The following is a 20592-nucleotide window of genomic DNA, read 5'->3' as shown; positions in this document are numbered from 1 at the left end:
ATTACTGTTACAGAATGATACTGCTGCTTATACCAAGTACCCATTTATCAGCATCCTATACTAAGGGCCCAGTTATCACATCCCACATCTCAGTACTGGTTTTTCCTTTCACATTGACCATAAATAATTTGATTTTGGTACTGGACCACCAACCTGAAGCAAAATTGCAAGTGCCCCGAGACACTCCAGGGTGCCATGGCATCCAGTTTTGTAACCACTGGTATAGTCTATAAAAAAGTTGGGGGGACAACAGTCAACTTATTATGCTGGAAGTAGGGATAGAAATGGACTATTACAGTGAATCAATAGCATTGCAAGACCAATAAATATAGTAACTATAATTCAATCAGTTATAAAATGCTATTGAAGTTGATTTGGTGTACTGCACCTGTATCAGAATTAATGTTACCTCTGTTTCTGGCTATTTATTTCTTGCCTATTGGCTAGTGCAGTGAACACACCTATTGATCACTGTGAGAATTGCCCGGTCTTACTGGAAAAAGTATCTCACAAACTTAAAAGAATGTCCGTGGTTTGTTGCACTTGCTAGTTGCTAGTGGTCAGACTCCTCATTCCTCACTGTCTTTTTCTGACAGGGTGTGTGCAGTGCCAGGTTCTCAGCATATTGTAAGTACTGCAACAGCTCTGGTCAGCATACCAAATACAGCACTAGCTCAACTGTATAGCAGCTGGAAACCAGTTTATTTTGATTCAGGCTATAATATTACTACTACTGGAAATATTATTTTTTGTGGACCTCTAGCTACTGTAGTACTGTAGCCTGCTGGCCAATATCTTTTATTATTTCTGTTTGAAACTTGCTCCATCTTGTTGCTTTTAGTAATTGCCTTTTACAAATTTATAAAGGGGTGTCATTCATCACTGTGCCTTAGATTGTGTGCAGTGTGTGGTACAAAATGTCGACATTCTGAATGTCGACACTAGAATTTAGTCATGGGTCTGAATGTCAACATCCAGAATTTCGGCATGTATGTTATGTTGACATTTGATGTGTCGCCGATTTGATCATGTCGACATTGTCATAATGTTGACATTGTACATGTAGATAGTTGTCATATTGACCAAAAAATGTTCTACTGTTAGAGCCCTATTCCTACCCTAAACAGGGGTGTATTTATATAGGGTGCAGGGTGTGTGGTGTACAGGGGGACCCACACCGCACACCCTGCACCCATACTTAGTAATACTTACCTTTCCGCAGATTCTGGTGTCCTGATCTGCAGAGCTGGACCAGTGCTGCTGAGCAGCAAAAAATCACAGGGAAAATGGTGGCGGCCATTTTCCTGGTAAATCACGCATGCACAGAAAATATATCCCCGGGAAAAGGGCGCGGGCGCCATTTTCCCAGAGACCTGAGCATACACAGTAAATTCTGACATGAAGCCAGAATCTACTGCGCTGACAGATAGGAGGGGGCCCAAACAGAGGCTGCACACGGGCCACTCCTCTCTTAAAACACCCCTAACCCTAAACCCTTTCTGTAAGCTAACCCTGACCCTAAAACTAACCCTGTAATGTTGACATTGTGACTGTCGACATCCACAATTTCGATATAATGACTACATAAGTACCTTGTGTAAGGCTACTACAGTGTAGATCTGCACCAGCTCAGGACTCCATTACATCTGCAACCCAGTTGTGCAGCAGTTATCAATCATACAACTTTGATAATGATTTAGAGTGCCAGAAGATATTATTATACTAATTATACATTTTTTGCCCCACATTCAGTGGATAACCCACTTTGGGCTGTATTCAATTAGGTGCGAAAAGCCGTTTCTGGGGAAAAAGTCATTTCGCCAGTGGAAACTTATCCCCGTTTTCAATTGTGGAGACTTTTCGCCCGCACGAAAACTCAATGCAATGAACCCAGCAAAAATGTTTCGCTTATGAATAGCAGTCGAAAAAAAGTGTAGAATTGCGTTTTTGGGGTGCAAAGGTGGGGAAAACACCATGCGTCAAAGGTAACCTGCGTCAAAAAATTCCTAAACATTTTTAAAGAACACCCCAAAAAATTACTTTGAAAACAGTGGTGAAAAAGTACAAAGTTGGTTACAAGCTTAAAAACTAGCAAAATAGATTTTGGGGGGGGGGGTCTGCAAGTATGGTGGAGGTTTTTTTTTATTGCAGGTGCTTGCTGAAGGTGCGTTTTTCACGTTTTCAAACACCTCAGTTTTGCGATTTTTAACCATGCTTGCACCCATTTTCATGTACCCCAAATTTGCTGGGACTAGTTATTGTCACACAAAAAAAAAATGGTATATGTTATTCTTCACCACTTGTGCAAAGATGCAATTTAGCAGCTAATGAGAGCATTTAAGTACCCCAAATAGCTTCAGCAGGGCTATTTGGGGGCATCTACAATGATCCCCAATGTTAGTGTATCTTTTGGGGGGTGTCAGGCTGATTTCCCCAAATCTGACAGCACTTTTTGCCTGTTTGCGTTTCGCCGGGTGCCGTGTTCGCCAATTTCTAATTGCATACGGGGATAAGCGGAGACGCGCGTGATACTTTTCCGCATAGAAAACCAGCGATGACAGTGAAAACCTCGCCAGATTCATATGCCACTTAGTGGATGATTCTGAGGTGCACGAAGTGGCTGTAGTTGCAGGCAGACTCGGAAGCCTGTTTTACTGCTTTATGCTAATGACAGACTCCATCAACTAATGCAGGGGATTGTGTGTGCAAGTGGAAACCACTGCCCCCATTGATTTTACGCCAGCCGCCGTCATCATCACTAGTATCTGCGCTTGCATCAGGTCCTTGCTAGGTGCAAGAGATCCGTCCCTTCTCCATATGCATGACAGAATCACACCGAGCTTTTGATACACGGCCATGACACTCTCACAAGTCAGGGTGGTTCTGTGTGATTCTTTGGCCACCACCCAATTCCCGCCCCAAAATGCCCTATTACACAGAAAGACAGATCCGGCCAAGTTGTGTCCGAAGGACAGACATAAGCAAAAATGTGAAAAGTCACTTAAGAACATGCGCTGTTTGCAAACACTCACCTTTTGCGTTCGTAAAGAGAGATCTTTAGATACTGTGAATCAGCCTCTTACCAGAAAAACTGGGTCCTTGTGTTTTTGTTTTTTAATTCTAACAATTTTAAAATGAGTAGTTGCATGATTTTAGTCATTATTCACTGTTTCAGTGCCCACTTTCAATATATCCTTTTTTGTTTGACTAATATTCAATATAAATACCTAGGGCTGTATTCAATTAGACGCGAAAAGCTGAGATCCGAGAAAAAGTATCGCCGATTGCGTCTTTTCGTCTGTCGGATACTTATTCAATTCCATCCGCTTTTCGCATACGCGGAAAGTCATTGCAATGTAATAGGCGAAATATATTCTCCTCTGAATACCACTAGAAAAGAAGTGCAACATTTTTGTTTTAGCGTGCAAAGGTGGGGAAACCACTCAGAACCCTTGGGACAGCCCCCAATGGACAACTGTGTAAAAAATTCCTGAAAAAAACTTAAGAACACCCCAAAAATTAAGAACACCCAAAAAAATACCTTGAATTTGGGGGCGAAACAGCACAAAGTGGGCGGACAAATTAAAAAACTAGCGAAATAAGGTTCTGGGGGTGCTCTCAAAAGGGGGAGGAATTTCCCTTTTATTAAAACTTCACTTTACAAACATTAAAAGATGCTAGCACCCATTTTCAGTTACCCCAAATCTAACAGAACTACCGTATTTGCCGGCGTATAAGTCGACTGGGCATATAAGACGACCCCCAACATTTCCACTCAAAATATAGAGTTTGTTATATACTCGCCGTATAAGACTACCCCCTCTTCCGCACACCTTCCACACACCAAATAAAACGTAAAAGAACATCAGATTTGATTTCAACATGTTAATTTATATTCGAATGCTTATGACATGCAGGAAAACTGTCACAAGGCTGTATGTTATCAAACATATCCAGTAAACATAAAACAGTTAAACCAGAGAAGAAAGAGAAAAAGGACTCTTGGTGGGGGCACACTATAGGTATAGAGATTGGTCGTTAAAAATTAACTTTTATTAAATGCAATAGTAAAAAATTGAGCAACTAACAAGTACAAAGACATACAATACACATATACATCAATCAAATGGAGAAACACTCTCCACTGTGGATAGTAAATAAAACTAGGTAAGATGGTAATGAAATAATATAGATACAAAATGCGCCTTAAGCCACAATTAAGGATACTATACTAATTAACTCCTAGACGTATATAAATAAATCCAAGGAGATATATACCTCCACTATTGATTGTGAAAGGCCAGGCAATCAAATACTGAGATGGTATGAGTAAATGTCTATGCCTATGCTCACAAACAAACTCCTTCAAACGGGAATTAGTTACTAAAATCTACGTTCCCACAGAATAATATTATAAATGTACATTGACAAACAAGGAAACATATAATACATATATAAGTGAATCCAAGGAGATCTACCTCCACTGTGGATATATAAAAAAGCCAGGCGAGATAGTCTAAATGATTAATAGTATATGCCTATTGCCACAATATGATGATAAATACACAGTTTAGGGCATGTCACAGAAGGGCGATCACTATTAATGCTAATATTACTCTCCTAATGGGATAATTCCTTGATATACATAGGAGATGATCATACACATAATGATAAGCCCGCATGTACTAAGAAATAATTCAGACAAATTGTTATTAAATAAGTATTCCTCCAGTGAGATGATTAAATAAAGTTCAATACATGTCACATGTTTTTCATCTCACACTTAGCAGTTACATACATACAGCACTGAAAAAAAGTCAGGATAAACCTCATTGATAAATATAAGTGTGATAATATTCACAAATTGTAAGTATACCCTGAAGGTATATAGGCATATGAATCACTAGTTCCTCTAAAAAAAATGAGCTCTAAATGCTGCAAATTAGAAAGCCATATGAGGGTATAGAGGTAATCCAGCAAGTGTCTGTAGAATGAATCAGTAAGCTGTCAGGTTAGGTGGCCGTCTGCCCTGTTGCGCTAGGCAGTGCAGGGGGTATGCGCCACTTACCTGATCAGCGTGTTGTCCTGATTAGTAGTCAGTGGTGCCGGGAATACTGCTGGTACATGCCGCTATGTGTGGCTGGAGACCCGGAGTCACGTGTGCGCATCACGTGACCCGGAAATGTCAGTCTGACGTGCGTTTCGCCGCTGGTAGGCTTGCTCACAGTTCCAACCCTGTATCTATTGACTGTGGGTCAGTCCTCTTAAACTCATTAGTAGCCAATCACAGCATCTCTTTCAATGAATGCTAAACACTGTGGCCTATCAACATCGAGAATCCTTCTATTCATTACATTGGATCAATCCATGATGGACATACATATTATCCAATCAGAGAGCTAGAAAATCGGCAAGGTGTATTACATGATAGACATCTGTATTAGCCAATTAAAAAGGCTAAAAAACGTCAATAAGCAGTAACCGATTAATCCTAGTAATAATAGTTTCATAACATGGATTATCAAAAAGGATAATGATTGATACCACTATAGAAGCAAATCTGGCATTCATGTGTCTATAACATGTGATATATGCAAAAACAAAATAATGAAACAGATGAATGCAAAAAGGCCATAGTTCATCCATATCAGAGATCCCTCTGTCCATTTTATTGGGATAGTCTACAATGGACATACATGAAAACCAATAAGAGGGCTGGAAATCGGCCAGGTATATTATATGATAAAAACCTGCATTAGCTAATAAAAAAAGCTAATAACGGGCAATATATAGCAACCGACTATCCACAATGATTAACAGTTTCATGGCATAAGCCATTACAAAGGATGATAACCAGTACCACTGGGGGGGCAAATTCAGCATTAATACATCTATAGCATATAATATTGCATATGTCAGCTGGAATTTAGAGTCTGGGTGGAGGAGGGAGGAAGGGAAAAAAAAGAGAAAAGGGGGAGGGAGAAGAGAGCCATAGTCTTACATAGTTATTAACTTAATTAAATGAACAAAAATTGTTTATTGCCTTATATAATTTATTGACATATGAACATACTTAATAGCAACCACACGATATATGCAAAAAAATTTTAAAAAAATATATTTGTGTGCATATAGCAATACAAAGATGAAAAAAAGTTTTTCTTATATAATCATTGCCATATGTAGTATCTTAGAATACCACAAAAAATGACTATTTACAAAATACAAGAAATACACATGGTTATTTAATATCTGTTCAAGGTCCTCAAGGGTGGTTGTGAAATACCACACGGTTACAATTAAACTAAATAGAAAGAATAAGAAAGAATAGTCCACTCCCTAATTAGTGTGCTGTGTGAGTAGCTACAGCATGTCTTCATACCTCAGCAGAGAAAGACATGTGAGCGTACCCACAAAGCACCAAGGGATAGGAATAAGTAAGTAAGGCATCTGCTGTCACATTGTATCAGCTGAAAAATGCCTGATAATAACCATTGCAGGCATCTTTCCTGAAAATCTATGATGAGAGTGCCCTTAAAATTGGACAAGAATACAGTGTGAGAATGAGAAAAAGTTAAAAATTAAGTCAACATATGATTCAGGAAATCATGCTTCGAGTAATCATATACCAATGGAATTGATGATTAATGAGCAACGAGAGACCTGTATGTTGACAGAAGAAGAGTAGAGGATGCTGCAAACATATTTGCCATGTTGAACGCTCCACTTTGTTACCAATAGGCATTGCAAAGTGAAAAGATGCAGTTCGAAAACATAAGTCACTGATGCTACAGATCCGAAAATGGACAGTGAAAAGAAGATACACTACTCTCGATCAGTGATAATATCCTAGACAGAATATTGTATTAAGAACACATAATGTAAAGAAAGTATATGTATTTGTGATGGGGCATAAATAGATACAGTTGGTTATAATGTGTATAGAAGTACACAGTTATATTAGAAAGAACCCCATAGTATCCACACAATATCTACATACACCTATGATTAAGGATGATGAATAGTGTGATATGAGAAATAATTAGTGATATGAAAAACAATGTGAAAGTAATTAATGATATGTAGTGTTAAGGTGATGGTACAATCATATAGAATAGTAATGTGACAAATTGGAAAAAATATGGAAAAAATATAGAAAAAATATAATGAAGTGTAGTATTGTGGTTAGTGCAGTGACAATGGATATATATGAATATATCTGATGTGCAATTATTAGCATACATTAGTATAAGATGAGGAAATTGATGAATGTGCTAAGCATGGGGTGATACAAAATACAGAAAGTATAGTACAAGTGTCAAAAAAATTAACATTAACTGAAAATTATACGTGAAAAAATAAGAGCTTAATAATGACGAAAACAGCTAGGGATAAAGAATGCTAGTTTGTTATGAATAAAAAGCAATGAACATAATATATAAGAGAGGGTATCTTCAAGTTGGTAAAAAAGCACCAAAATTAATGTATTCATTCATGCCTGCAGGAGCAACTGCCCCTAACCTAAAGGTCCACTCACTCTCCTTCCTCAATAGGGCATTGGTGATATCTCCACCACGTATGCCCAACTTCACTTTCTCTAGTCCACATACTCTAAGATCTTTATAAGACTTTTGGTGATGATAAAAGAAGTGTCGAGCCACGGTAGTTAGTTTTTTCATTTTCTGTAGATCTGTTGCTGCATTGCGTATTGTACCAATATGTTCAAGTATGCATTGTTTTAATGATCTGGTAGTCATTCCTACGTACCTTTTATTACAGGTACACATTATACAATAGATGAGTCCCTCAGTCCTACAGTTAAAGTAGTCCTTGATTTTAATATCAATATCAAATCTATCCTTGATCGTATTGATGTCTGAAATATGATTGCAAATCTTGCATGTCCCGCATGGAAAAGTGCCTGATGTAGTGGATTTTTTCGGAGTTGACTTCAAGTAGTGACTATGCACTAATTGACCCTTGAGGTTTTTTGATCTTCTCCAACCCATATTCACTCATTTTTCCAATACTGATGCCAAATGGTTGTCTGCTAGTAAGATTGGCCAGTGTTTCTGGATGGCTCCTTGCAATTCCTTCCATTCTCTACAGAAGTTGGCAATGAATCTAATTTTGCCATTCTTATCTTTTTTCTCTTTATTACAAAAAATCAAATCATTCCTGTTGGTATTTGACATTCCTCTTTGGGCTGTTTTGATGGCAGTGTTACTATAGCCCCTTTCATGAAGTCTCAATGCAAGATCTTTACTTTGTTGTTTGAAGTGGGCATCATCTGAGCAATTCCTGCGTAACCGCAAGAATTCACCCTTTGGTATATTGTCCACCGTTGGAGGAAAATGGGAGCTCATTTGGTGGAGTAGGCTGTTTGTAGCAGTAATTTTCCTGTACAAGTCTGTGGCGATCATACCGTCATTGTTGACATATATCATAAGGTCTAGGAATGGTATTTTCTGTTGGCTGATTTCATGTGTAAGGACAATATTGAAATCATTATTGTTCAAGGTTGCAATGAACAATAATAGTAATTGAACATCTCCTTCCCAAATCAACAGTATGTCGTCTATGTATCTTATCCATGTAATAATGTGTGATGAAAAATCATCATTATCCTCATGGAAGACACATTCCTTCTCCCACCAGCCTAGAAAAATGTTTGCATAGGTGGGGGCACATGCTGCCCCCATTGCAGTTCCTCTAGTCTGCAGGTACAGTTTGTCATTGAAAGTAAAGAGATTATGATATAATACAAATTTTAATAGTTTCAAAAGGAAACCATGAAAGTCTGCCAAACCCTCCATTGACATAAAATAATGTACTGCCTTAATTACTATATCATGGGATATGCTCGTATATAGAGCTTCAACATCTAATGTGACAAGATATTGGTCTTTCTCTAATTTGATGTCATTAATTTTGCGTAGTACATCAGTAGTGTCCTGGACATAAGAGGGCAGACTTGTTACATGATGTCGTAGATGTATATCCAAAAAGGTACTAGCCCTCTCTGTTAAGCTTCCTTTTCCAGATAGTATCGGTCTCCCTGGTGGAGTGTCAGTATTCTTGTGTACTTTTGGCAACATGTAGTATGTTGGAATCTTGAGATGTTTTATTTGTAAATAGGCATGTTCTTGTACAGATATTACTTGATCTCTAAGTGCTTGATCAATGATACTATGATATAGGGTTTTATAATCCTCAATAGGATTGAATATCATTTTTTGATAGCAATCTGACGATTCAAGTTGTCTGTTTGCCTCGATAATATACATCTCTCTAGGCCAAATTACTACATTTCCACCCTTATCAGAGGGTTTTATGAGAATATCATCCCACTTGCCAATTTCTTTTAATGCCTTTCTCTCCAAATTACTCATATTTGAAGGATATTTATGTCTCAATTTGGTTTTTAAATAAATGTCATCAAATTCCTTAGAGACCATCTTTGTAAAGATCTTGACTTCAGGGCATAGGTTATCCTGTGGAAAAAATATAGATTTTTTCTTAACGAGTGGTCTGTGGGTAGGATCCCACATATTCTGTCCAAAGCTCCCTGATTCCTCTGCAAGATCATGTAATGCCATTAGAGCCTCAATTTCCATTCCAGTTAATGTGGAAGGGTCATTCACCTCGTGAACCTCAGATCTAGGTATAATTCTATCCTGAGAGGATAGTGGTGTCGTATCCATCTCTACTGATTCTTTTTTCTCAGCAAACATCTTACTCAGTAACAATTTCCTGCTAAAGAGCCGAAGGTCTTTTTCCCAGTTAAAACGATGGAAATTCTGGGTGGGAGAAAAAGACAGGCCTTTGCTTAGTACTGAATGCTGTGCAGAGGTAAGAGTATGTGTAGAAAGATTAATAATTTTAAGTTGTGAATTAGAGGTAGAGATCGCTGATGTATGAGAGAGTGGTTCCTGATTTAATAGCCCCGTGTTTTTCTTGTGAAATATCTCGGGGGTGATGGAGATTCCCACTGATGTCGATCCCTTCCGCTTCTTGCGGCTCCTCCTTGTCTTCCTCTGGGTTGTCGTTGTCTGCCCTTGGCTCCACGAGGGTCCCCTTAAAAATGAGGAATAATATTGGTGATAGAACCTCCTCTACGATTGGATGAGTGAGAACTGAAATCAGGATGCTCAGGATTATCCTCCGTTCCAGAAGATTCAGCCTCTGATGATGTGTATGATCCTGGATTGATTGGCGATTCTCTCCTGAGGTGGATTTTACTCCACTTAAAAACTTTTCCGGTTGAAAGATCCCTTTTATCCCTTGCAAATTTATTTTTCTTGCGATCAATTATAGTTTGTTCATATGTTGTTAAATCCTGTTTGGTTTTCTCAAAAGTATGTTGGAAGTGAGTATCATTTTCCCATTGCTCTAAATTTTTGCCGAGCTGCTCAATCTCCTTTTCACATTCCTCCAACACTAAATGATTATGTTTGACCAAAATCTGCATTAGATCCTGGGAGCATTTATGCAGACATGATTCCCACTCTTTCTTGAGATTCTCACTTGATAATTGGAAAGCCGGAAAAACTTTAGGTCTTAATCCTCTCGGAGAAATTTTATGTTAAGTCTATTCTAGGTATACCTAAGAGATATTAAACTAACCAATTTTGTAGGATTTTTTTCAGTGCGGCTCCAGTATTTTTTCTTGTATAAACATAAAACAGTGCAAGTTTATTAAGGAGTATGACAGGCACATCAAGAGTATAAACATTGGATCAGCAAAACCACGGGATAGGTAACATGTTTCTGGGGACACGCCCCCTTCGTCAGACCTTGCTGAGCTCTCAAAGGAATGTTCATAAATAGTGTGAGGGTGGCTAAGACCCCTCCCCATCCTGTATTATACCAGCCAATAGTAAATGCCAGAGGCTAATTCACTAAAGCTGAATGGAACAATAAACCTATGGGAGCTACCATGCTGTTTGTTTTCTAAGCTGTTACCCAAAGGGGTTTGACTGCTGGACATTTTCTATGCTGTATTGTACTGATGACCCGCCGCGGCCGCACTGGATACCACGCGATACTGGATGGTATGTAGAATGAGGTGGGCGGGCATTGGGAGGCCACTATGGGCACCGGGCGAGTATCGGAAGGCCACTATGGCAGCTATGTCTATCCCAAATGAAGTGCACCCGGCGTATAAGACGACCTCCCCACTTGGAGGCATGTTATTCAGCGCAAAAAAGTCATCTTATACGCCGGCAAATACGGTACTTTTTTTCACCCAAAAATACTGCTTTATGCCATTCTTCACCACTTATGCAAAGACGCTAATTAGAAACTACTGTACCAACTTAAGTACCCCAAACAGTTTTATTAGGGCTATTCGGCCACTACTACATTAGTCCCCAATGTTTCTGCATCTTTTTGGGGGGTTCACACTGATTTCCCTGATTCTGACACCACTTTCCGCCTGTTTTGACTTCGCGCGTCGCCGTTTTCGTGTCTTTTGGAATCGAACAGGCGTATAGTGGGGAAACGCACGCTAAGTTTCCGCGGCCAAAATACATGATGTAGACAAAAAGTCCGGCATGCGAAACTAATTGAATACCGCCCCTGACCTAAAAAGAGTGTCATAAAAAAAGTAATCAATAAAAATGGAAGAATCATACACAAAAGGATGCAGCTGATATGCTGGTACTTTAAGCTGTTGTAGCATAAATCCATTTAGCCTTGATGAGTGTAATGAGAAGGAAAATAATGATATAGGCCCTGATTCAGAGCCGCTCGTAAGCGGCCGCTCGTTCGTTCTGACCGATGTTCGCACATCTGCGCATGCGTACGGATTTTAATACGCATGCGTGAACCAGTCAGTGCGGCCGAAAATCGTTTGTTCGCTATATAGCGAATGCCTGCTATTTTGAGTGACAGAAGGAGGCGTATGTGGGTGGTAACAGGGGAAGGTGCTTGAAAACGGGGGTGTGGAATTCGAACGCAGGCGTGCTTAAAGGTCAAAATGGGCGTTTTAAGGGAGGGCATAATTAATACAGCAGCGTCATTGACCACGTCACTTGGTGTTTTTTTTACTCAGAACTGCTCGCAAAGTAGCGGTTGAAAAAACCAGCCACAAGAATAGCGAGCAGTTCATACGCTGAACGATGTACTTGATTAATCTAATAAATAGCGGACATGACGTATGGTGCGAGCGGCAAGGGGGCGTATTTTTCAAAATTACAACCGCAAGTTTTGCTCGCTCGACTTAGAGGTGTGAACAGACCGCAATTAGCGAACGGTTCATTTGAATAGCCACCCCTTGTTTTAGAACGAACGACCACAAATAGCGAGCGGCTCTGAATGAGGGCCATAGTGTCCTGTATATAGTGACACAAACTCAGCGGCACCAACAACAGTTGCAAAAAGTTATATATATATATATATATACTGTTGTTATTGGTTTAAACAAATCAGACATATCAGTGATTTAAAAAAAAAACTGTTACCATTGGCAGTGGAAAATGTACAATTTCCCAATTCTCACCAGCTAATGGAAGGATTTGATTCTTGAAATTATAGTTATATATATATTGATATTGAGGGGCTACAATGGGCTGATGGAATTTACTTACAGTACATTTGAATACATATATTCAAAGAGGTAATAATATATATCACTTTATAATTTGTAATTTTCTTCACAGTTGTTAGTTCCAATGCTGACATTCTCCCCATTCCTCAGCATATAGTGCTATTGCACTCCGCCACATATATCGGCTGCCGCTTGACGTCATGATAACGATAATATAACTGCTGTTACATTGTATGCCACCAGCGACAATGGAAACAATGAATGATCTTGTCCGAAAATTGGTTCTTATATTTCTTGCAATGAGATGTTAGAACCTAGTAATGATGATAGTGATGACATATTGATTGTTGGGGATAAGGAGAATGAGATTGCAGCTGCACGGAATACTCTTGAAAGAAATTATGCAATCCTTAAAAAAAAAAAAAAAAACCCCACAAGAATGTGCTGCAGATAATAAAGCAAGCACTACCAAATCAATAGCAAAGATGGTAAATGCTGAGTGCATCACCTTGTATGGGTGCACTGCACGGATTGGACAGCTGAAATGGGTGGGCATTGAAATCGCCCTCCAAGTTCAGCTGTCAACCACCGTCTGGTCCCGGCAGCATATGAATGGGCGATTGGCAGGTCGTCTGTTCACACCAACAGATGACCTATATATCTGAAAGATGCACAGCAGATTGGATATGTCTGTGAACGAGGACATTCACAGACATATCCGCTGTACACACCCGGCGATGCACTATAGATATGTTGCCAGTTCACTGGAGCAGGCGATATATCTATCAGTGTGTACCCAGCTTTACAGACCAGCAACTCAAAACAAAATACAAGCTGGTAAAGAGATTGTAGCATTCCAGCACAAACTTCATGATTATTATTGTCTAGCACTGTCCACTGCAAATGATTCCTAGGGCCTGATTCAATGGCGTACGTAATTTTGTGCAATGCTGATGTTAACATAATAAAATTCTGTAAACGTATACTTCAGATAACCCCTATGGTGTATGCGTTACACAGAGTATACACACAAAGACACTGTTGCGATCAGGACACAGATGGTATAAGAAATGGGGTTGCAAAGTGATGGGCATTCCTGGGAGGTGGCTAGAAGTGAACACAAAAATGGTTTATCGCATGGAAGTGTCACAGACGTGTCAGTGAAAGCGGCTGCATTCCCAAACGCACAGCCGCAGCCATTGAGCCAGGCTTGCCTACCCTCCCGATTTAACTGGGAACCTCCCAAAAATCGGGTGCAGATCCAGGCCCCCTCGGAAAGGCAGGCAAGCCTCCCGTTAGCCGCCGACCCCCCCGACCCCGCCCCACGATTAATAGTTAAACCCCACAGCTTCACACTGAATTACGTCATTTTTTCCCCGCCCCCTGCTCCACAATGTCTGTATTAACAACATTGTGTAGCAGGGGCGGGGCCAAAATAATATGATTGCATGGCCCCACCCCCACCATGCCCACAAATGCCCATCACTCATCCGGCCACTCCCCCCTTGTCCCAGCCACGCCTCCCATTCTGCCGATCCGGCTGCTCCCTCACGGAAGTCAGACGGAGAAAGTGCACATGCCATAGGGCTGGTGCAAGTGTCGACAGTTCGCGATGCACCAATGGTTGCGTCTAAAGAATCATTGGCGGTAATATAGAGTGCAGAGACGCTGAAAGTGGGTGTCTCAGTCCTTGCACATTTAGACGCACGCATGTACATCAGGGGAAGGACTGAAACTAGCATTTGCATATTATCTCATCCATGACTCCGGCAACAGACACAAGACCAACAGCGTCCACCCAGGGGTGTTTTAAAAGAGGAGGGGGTCCGTGTGCAGTCTCCGTCCGAGGCCCCCTCCTCTCTCCGGCGGCCAGCAGTGCACTGAGCTCAGCGTCGCAGCAGTAGACTCTGGGCAGTCCCACCATTTTCCCGGCGATATCTCTACTGCGCCATTTTCCAAGTAATTTTTCGGTGCAGGGGCCCGTATGCTCCACACACCCTGCACCCATTTTAGATACACCCCTGCTTCCACCTCTGAATGAGACTCCTAGGGTCATATTCAATCGGGCGCGAGGTTTAGTGTGGAAAAAACTTCCCACCCAATTTTGGAATACCGCGGGTATGCGTGCTCCCGATACCCACGGTATCCAATAAAAAAAGTGGTCGCGGGGTTTTCAAATCTGAAATCCCTGTGTCGCGTAAAAAAAAAAGAATGTCTTCAATTACCTGCCCTGGGGTCTACGGTGGTCTTTGTGGCTCCCGGTGGCCTCCCCTCTATCTTCTCACTGGAGAGGGGGCTGCTGGGAGGTTCCAGGGGCTGCTGGGAGATGTAGTTCTCCCAGCGCTCATTCCGGGGAGCCACATTGACACTGGGGGGGTACACACATAGACCGGGGGTCACACACACACACTCACTCATACTCACTCATACACACTCACACATACTGACATACTCACCGCTGCTGCAGAAGTCCGGGACCCGACGCTGGATGAAGAAGACTGCACTTCAGAAGGTGAGCACTTACAGACTAATTAAGCTAATTGGAAAACTTATAATTGCTTAATTAGTCCACAAGGGGTGTTCCGCCGGGGCGCCAGAGCAAGTCCCGCTGATCTTTCCTAAAATTAATGATTTTACACTTGCTCGGGAGGTGCGATAATTTAAACCTACCGGTGTGTAAAAAAAGAAAAAATAAAGCACCTAATTGAATAGCAACAACCAGCACCTGCAGGAAAAACCTCGCATGTGCTGTTTTTTTGCTATTCTCGCACTCAATTGAATATGCCCCTAGTATCCATCATTCTGAATTCTACACTAAGCTTATCAAAACATTTTGCAATGTAACTTTGTTTTCGGCCAGATCCTTGGCTGTCTTAATTTTTATTTTTAGGAGAAACAGAGAATTTATCTCAACACAGGAACACATAATCACTTTTTTAAAATGGACATTTTGCAGCTAATTTCTAACACTGTCGTTCTGTTCATTAATTAGCATTTCCCGATTGTTAGGGCAATTATTGTTCTGCCTCTATGCAATGAATCTCTGTTCATGATTAATCAGGAGTCATTATATTTTCCTTTTCCCGAAGCAGTCAATTACCACGGAATACTTCCCATTAATTACCAAATGTTTAAAACAGGCGCAGGGTACCTGAGAAGCAATCTGCTTGAGGAACCTGTGACACTGAGCACTTTACAAAAAAAAGGACCCTTTAAATTTTATTCTAAAACACAAGCAATTTAGCTTGCTATATTAATTTGCCTCAGAAGCAGAACTGTGAATTAGAAACATCTTTTAATCTCATGCTAGAAAAGGCAGCCATCTGGCTGCTGAGAATTTCTAGAGAATCTTCTTCTCTCACTCTGCAAATACAGGTCATTAAAGTAATGTGTTCATCTACATAAAACTCAAATGGAATATAAAAGGTAATATTTATATACAAACAATTTAGTCCCACAATTTAAACAGTCATTGATTTTATGAAACATTTACTTTAGACTATCAGATTTGCATATCTCCGTTAGTCAATTCCTGCAAGTAATGTAATATTTGGAAAGAAAGGAATATCATTAAATACTCACCTTTTCAAAATACCAAATGAACAATTATGGCTGCAGACGAATGTTACATATTAGATGCTGGCCAATATTTTTTCCACCTTAAATAATGCATCTGGCTTATATTTTTATCTCTTTCTCTGTAAAATGATATGCTGTACTTGCAGTGGGATATACAGTAATATAAAGTGAGTGTAATGGAGAATTAGTGTAATGTGCACTCATCAACTTCACTAGGAACTAATCACATTGCTTTTTGAATCTAACTGATATTGGCTGAATATTGGTTTGTTTAACAAAATGGCTGCCTTCATTGTATGTGACAGGTAAAATTGATAGCTGCTCCCTGAAGTGGGTATTACAGCAAAAGGAACACAAAGAAAAGTACTTCACTAGTGGGGCACACTATTAATTTATAAACTATTAAAATGTAACACTTTATTAAATTTAAACAGACTCGTACAAACTAACATAGAACAAATAGTATGTATTAAAGTTATATATATATATATATATATATATATATACACATACAGTACTAGTCAAAAGTTTGGACACACCTTCTCATTCAATGGTTTTTGTTTATTTAAATTATTTTCAATATAGTAGATTAATACTGAAGACATCAAAACTATGAAAGAACACATATGGAATTATGTTGTAGACAAGGAAGTGTTAAACAAATCAAAATATGTTTTATATTTTAGATTCCTCAAAGTAGCCCCATTTTGCTTTGATGACAGCTTTGCACACTCTTGGCATTCTCTCAATCAGCTTCATGAGGTAGTCTCCTCACAGTATTTATTATTTATATATAACCAGTTATTTATTAAACAACATGGGCAGGTTGGTAACGCTGCATGCTTATGCTGGGCATACACTACCAGATACAATGCTTGTCAGACCGACAGACATTTTATCTGGCCGGCTACCAGCCGCAGAAGTCGCCGGCATATTTCTCTCACAGTGTATTCAGCAGACATCTGCGCTCCGCCCCCGGGGGAGGAGACATTTCCCTGTTCCTTCCGTAGGAAGGAACACAGGAAATGTCTGTCTGTCGGCTGCGCTGGGCATACACTGCCCGATGCGGCCGACAGTTTACCGTGAAATATCGCATGGGACGGGTATGCTGGACAAGCATGCCCGACCGAGCAATATTTAACCCTCGGTCGCCCCCACACGCTACAATTATTGAGGCGATCCGCCGATATCGGGCGGATCGTCCCGATAATTGTAGCGTGTATGGCCAGCATTAGCTTGTGCATACTCTACATCCCACTTCCGCTGTGTCTTTGCACAAGTGGTGGGACGGGATGAATGAGGTCTGTGGGCTGAAGATCGTTGTCACCCCGTTTTCTTGCAGTGTTCCACATGTTGGTGTCACTTACCTTTATTTTCTTTCTGGCAGGTTTGTGCGCAATGCTGCCAAAACAGAACCCTATCCATGCTGCAAGGGCTGGAACCCTCTGGCTGTGAGTCCTTGGATACTCCAAATGAGGTCATTGTTAATTGGCTCCTCTCAAAAATGATCCCTAGTGTTTGTAAGTGCATGTGGTAGAGTATGTAGACTCTAAGCACCATTGAGGCAGGGACTGATGTGAATGCCCAAATATTCTCTGTAAAGCGCAGCAAAATATATATGTGCTACATAAATAACTTTTAATGGGTAAATAAATAATAAATGTGGAACCTAATCACTTTAAGTCTGCCCCAGGGGAAGTTGTTAATATTATGAGGATGGACTGGCTGGAGCCTACACTTCATAAAGAAGTCTGTACTGAACATTTATTTAACACATGGGAAAGTTTTAATAATACCCAATTGATCTAAATTACGGAACATATTTGGAAATGTTTCTGCTTTGCACTTTGGTATAAAATGCAGGTGTATTTAGAGCAGTGATTCCCAACCTCGGTCCTCAAGGCACACTAACAGTCCTGGTTTTAGTTATATCCACGATTGTGCATAAATGGTTAAATCAAAATAACTGAGGTACTAATTAAGTCACTTGTGCTCAAGTATGGCTATCCCTAAAACCTGGGCTGTTAGTGTGCCTTGAGGACCGTGGTTGGGAACTAGGGGTGTGCACCGGCCACTTTTCGTGTTTTGTGTTTTGGTTTTGGATCTGGATCTTTCTTCGTGTTTTGGATCTGGATTGGTTTTGCCAAAACCACCCTTCCGTGTTTTGGGTTCTGGGTTTTGTGTTTTGGATCTGTATTTTTTTTTTAAAAAAAGCATAAAAACAGCTAAAATCACAGAATTTGTGGGTTTTTCTGCTCCTATGCTATTATTAACCTCAATAACCTTAATTTCCACTCATTTCCAGTCTATTCTGAACACCTCACACCTCACAATAGTGTTTTTATGTCCAAAAGGTTGCACCGAGGTAGCTGGATGACTATGCTAAGCGACATGAGTGGGCGGCACAAACACGTGGCCCATCTAGGAGTGACACTGTAGTGGCAGACAGGATGGCAGTTTGAAAAACTAGGAAAGAAAAAAAAGAGGTGCAAGATGGAATTGTCCTTGGGCCCTCCCACCCACCCTTATGTTGTATAAACAGGACATGCACACTTTAACAAACCAATCATTTCAGCGCCAGGGTCTGCCACATGACTGTGGCTGAAATGATTGGTTCGTTTGGGCCCCCACAAAACAAGCTGGCAATTAATGTGTCCCTGCACAAACTGGCTCTACGGAGGCAAGATGTCGTCCTCATCCTCCTCATCCGCTGATTCCTCTTCAGTGTTGTGTACATCCTCATCCTCACAAAGTATTAATTCGTCCCCGCTGGAATCCACCACCACAGGTCCCTCTGTACATTCTGGAGGCTGGTCTCCCTGGAAGAGTTGATAATTCATTTTATGAACATCATCTTCTCCACATTTTGTGAAAGCAACCTCCTACGCCTTTCGCTGACAAGGTTCCCGGCTGCACTAAACACTCTTTCGGAGTACACACTGGAGGGGGCAACTCAGGTAAAATAGAGCCAGTTTCTACAAGGGCCTCCAAATTGCCTCTTTTTCCTGCCAGTACAGGTACGGACTGTCTGACATGCCTACATGGATGCTGTCACTGATGTAATCCTTTAACAGACAGATGTACGCTTGTCGCTGCTGCTTTGAGGATGCAGGTGCGGCTACAGCCCACACAATTCACAAAGACAGAAAAAAAAAGAATTTTTTTATTGTTTGTTTGAGCGCACTTTGGGGGTAACACCACCCTTTAACAGACAGACGCACGCTTGTCGCTGCTGCTTTGAGGACAGTATCATATGCAGTGACAGTAGACTTGTCAGAAATTGTTGGCACGTCCTTCAGTCCGGACCAGATGTCCAAACCGGCCCTTGACTTATGACACAGGCGCACGCTTGGCGCTGCTACTGTGTTGATGCACGTGCGGCTACATTGCACACAAGTCACAAACACAGAAAAAAATTTGTTTTTTATTTTTTGGAGCACTTTGGGGGTTACACCACCTTTTAACAGACTTATGGGACACAGGCGCACGCTTGGCGCTGCTCCTTTGTTGATGCACGTGCAGCTACAGTGCACACAATTCACAAAGACAGAAAAAAAAGAATTTTTTATTGTTTGTGGAGCGCACTTTGAGGGTTACACCACCCTTTAACAGACAGACGCACACTTGTCGCTGCTGCTTTGAGGAAGCTGGTGCGGCTACAGCCCACACAATTCACAAAGAGAGAAAAAAAAAGAATAATTTTTTTATTGTTTGTGGAGCACACTTTGAGGGTTACACCACCCTTTAACAGACAGATCCACGGTTGTCGCTGCTGCTTTGAGGATGCAGGTGCGGCTACAGCCCACACAATTCACAAAGACAGAAAAAAAAGAAGAATTTTTTTATTGTTTGTGGAGCGCACTTTGAGGGTTACACCACCCTTTAACAGACAGACGCACGCTTGTCGCTGCTGCTTTGAGGAAGCAGGTGCGGCTACAGCCCACACAATTCACAAAGAGAGAAAAAAAAAGAATAATTTTTTTATTGTTTGTGGAGCACACTTTGAGGGTTACACCACCCTTTAACAGACAGATGCACGCTTGTCGCTGCTGCTTTGAGGATGCAGGTGTGGCTACAGCCCACACAATTCACAAAGACAGAAAAAAAAAGGAGAATTTTTTTATTGTTTGTGGAGCGCACTTTGAGGGTTACACCACCCTTTAACAGACAGACGCACGCTTGTCGCTGCTGCTTTGAGGATGCAGGTGGAATCTAGACGGGATTTGGAACCGGGGACACACTACCTCCATCAATTGTCTAAATCCCACTGCACTAATGGCGGATACTGGACGCACGTCTAACACCAACATAGCAGTCAAGGCCTCAGTTATACGTTTTGCTTCAGGATGACTGCTGTCGTACTTCATCCTTCTCGCTAAGGACTGTTGGAGGGTCAATTGTTTAGTAAAAGTAGTGGTGTTCCTACTTCCTCTCTGGGATGATGAACAACTCCCAGCAGCAGC

General features: G+C 40.9%; 1 protein-coding gene across 1 annotated transcript in view; it reads right to left on the bottom strand.

Annotated features, from left to right (window-relative positions):
- ADARB2 (adenosine deaminase RNA specific B2 (inactive)) overlaps nt 1-20592 on the bottom strand; it is a 639738-nt gene that overhangs the window by 45801 nt on the left and 573345 nt on the right. The window lies entirely within an intron of this gene.

The sequence above is a fragment of the Taudactylus pleione genome, unplaced genomic scaffold, assembly GCF_031769625.1.
Source record: "Taudactylus pleione unplaced genomic scaffold, aTauple2 ptg000053l, whole genome shotgun sequence".
Classification (NCBI taxonomy): Eukaryota; Metazoa; Chordata; class Amphibia; order Anura; family Myobatrachidae; genus Taudactylus; species Taudactylus pleione.
This window is presented reverse-complemented; position numbering and strand designations above follow the sequence as displayed.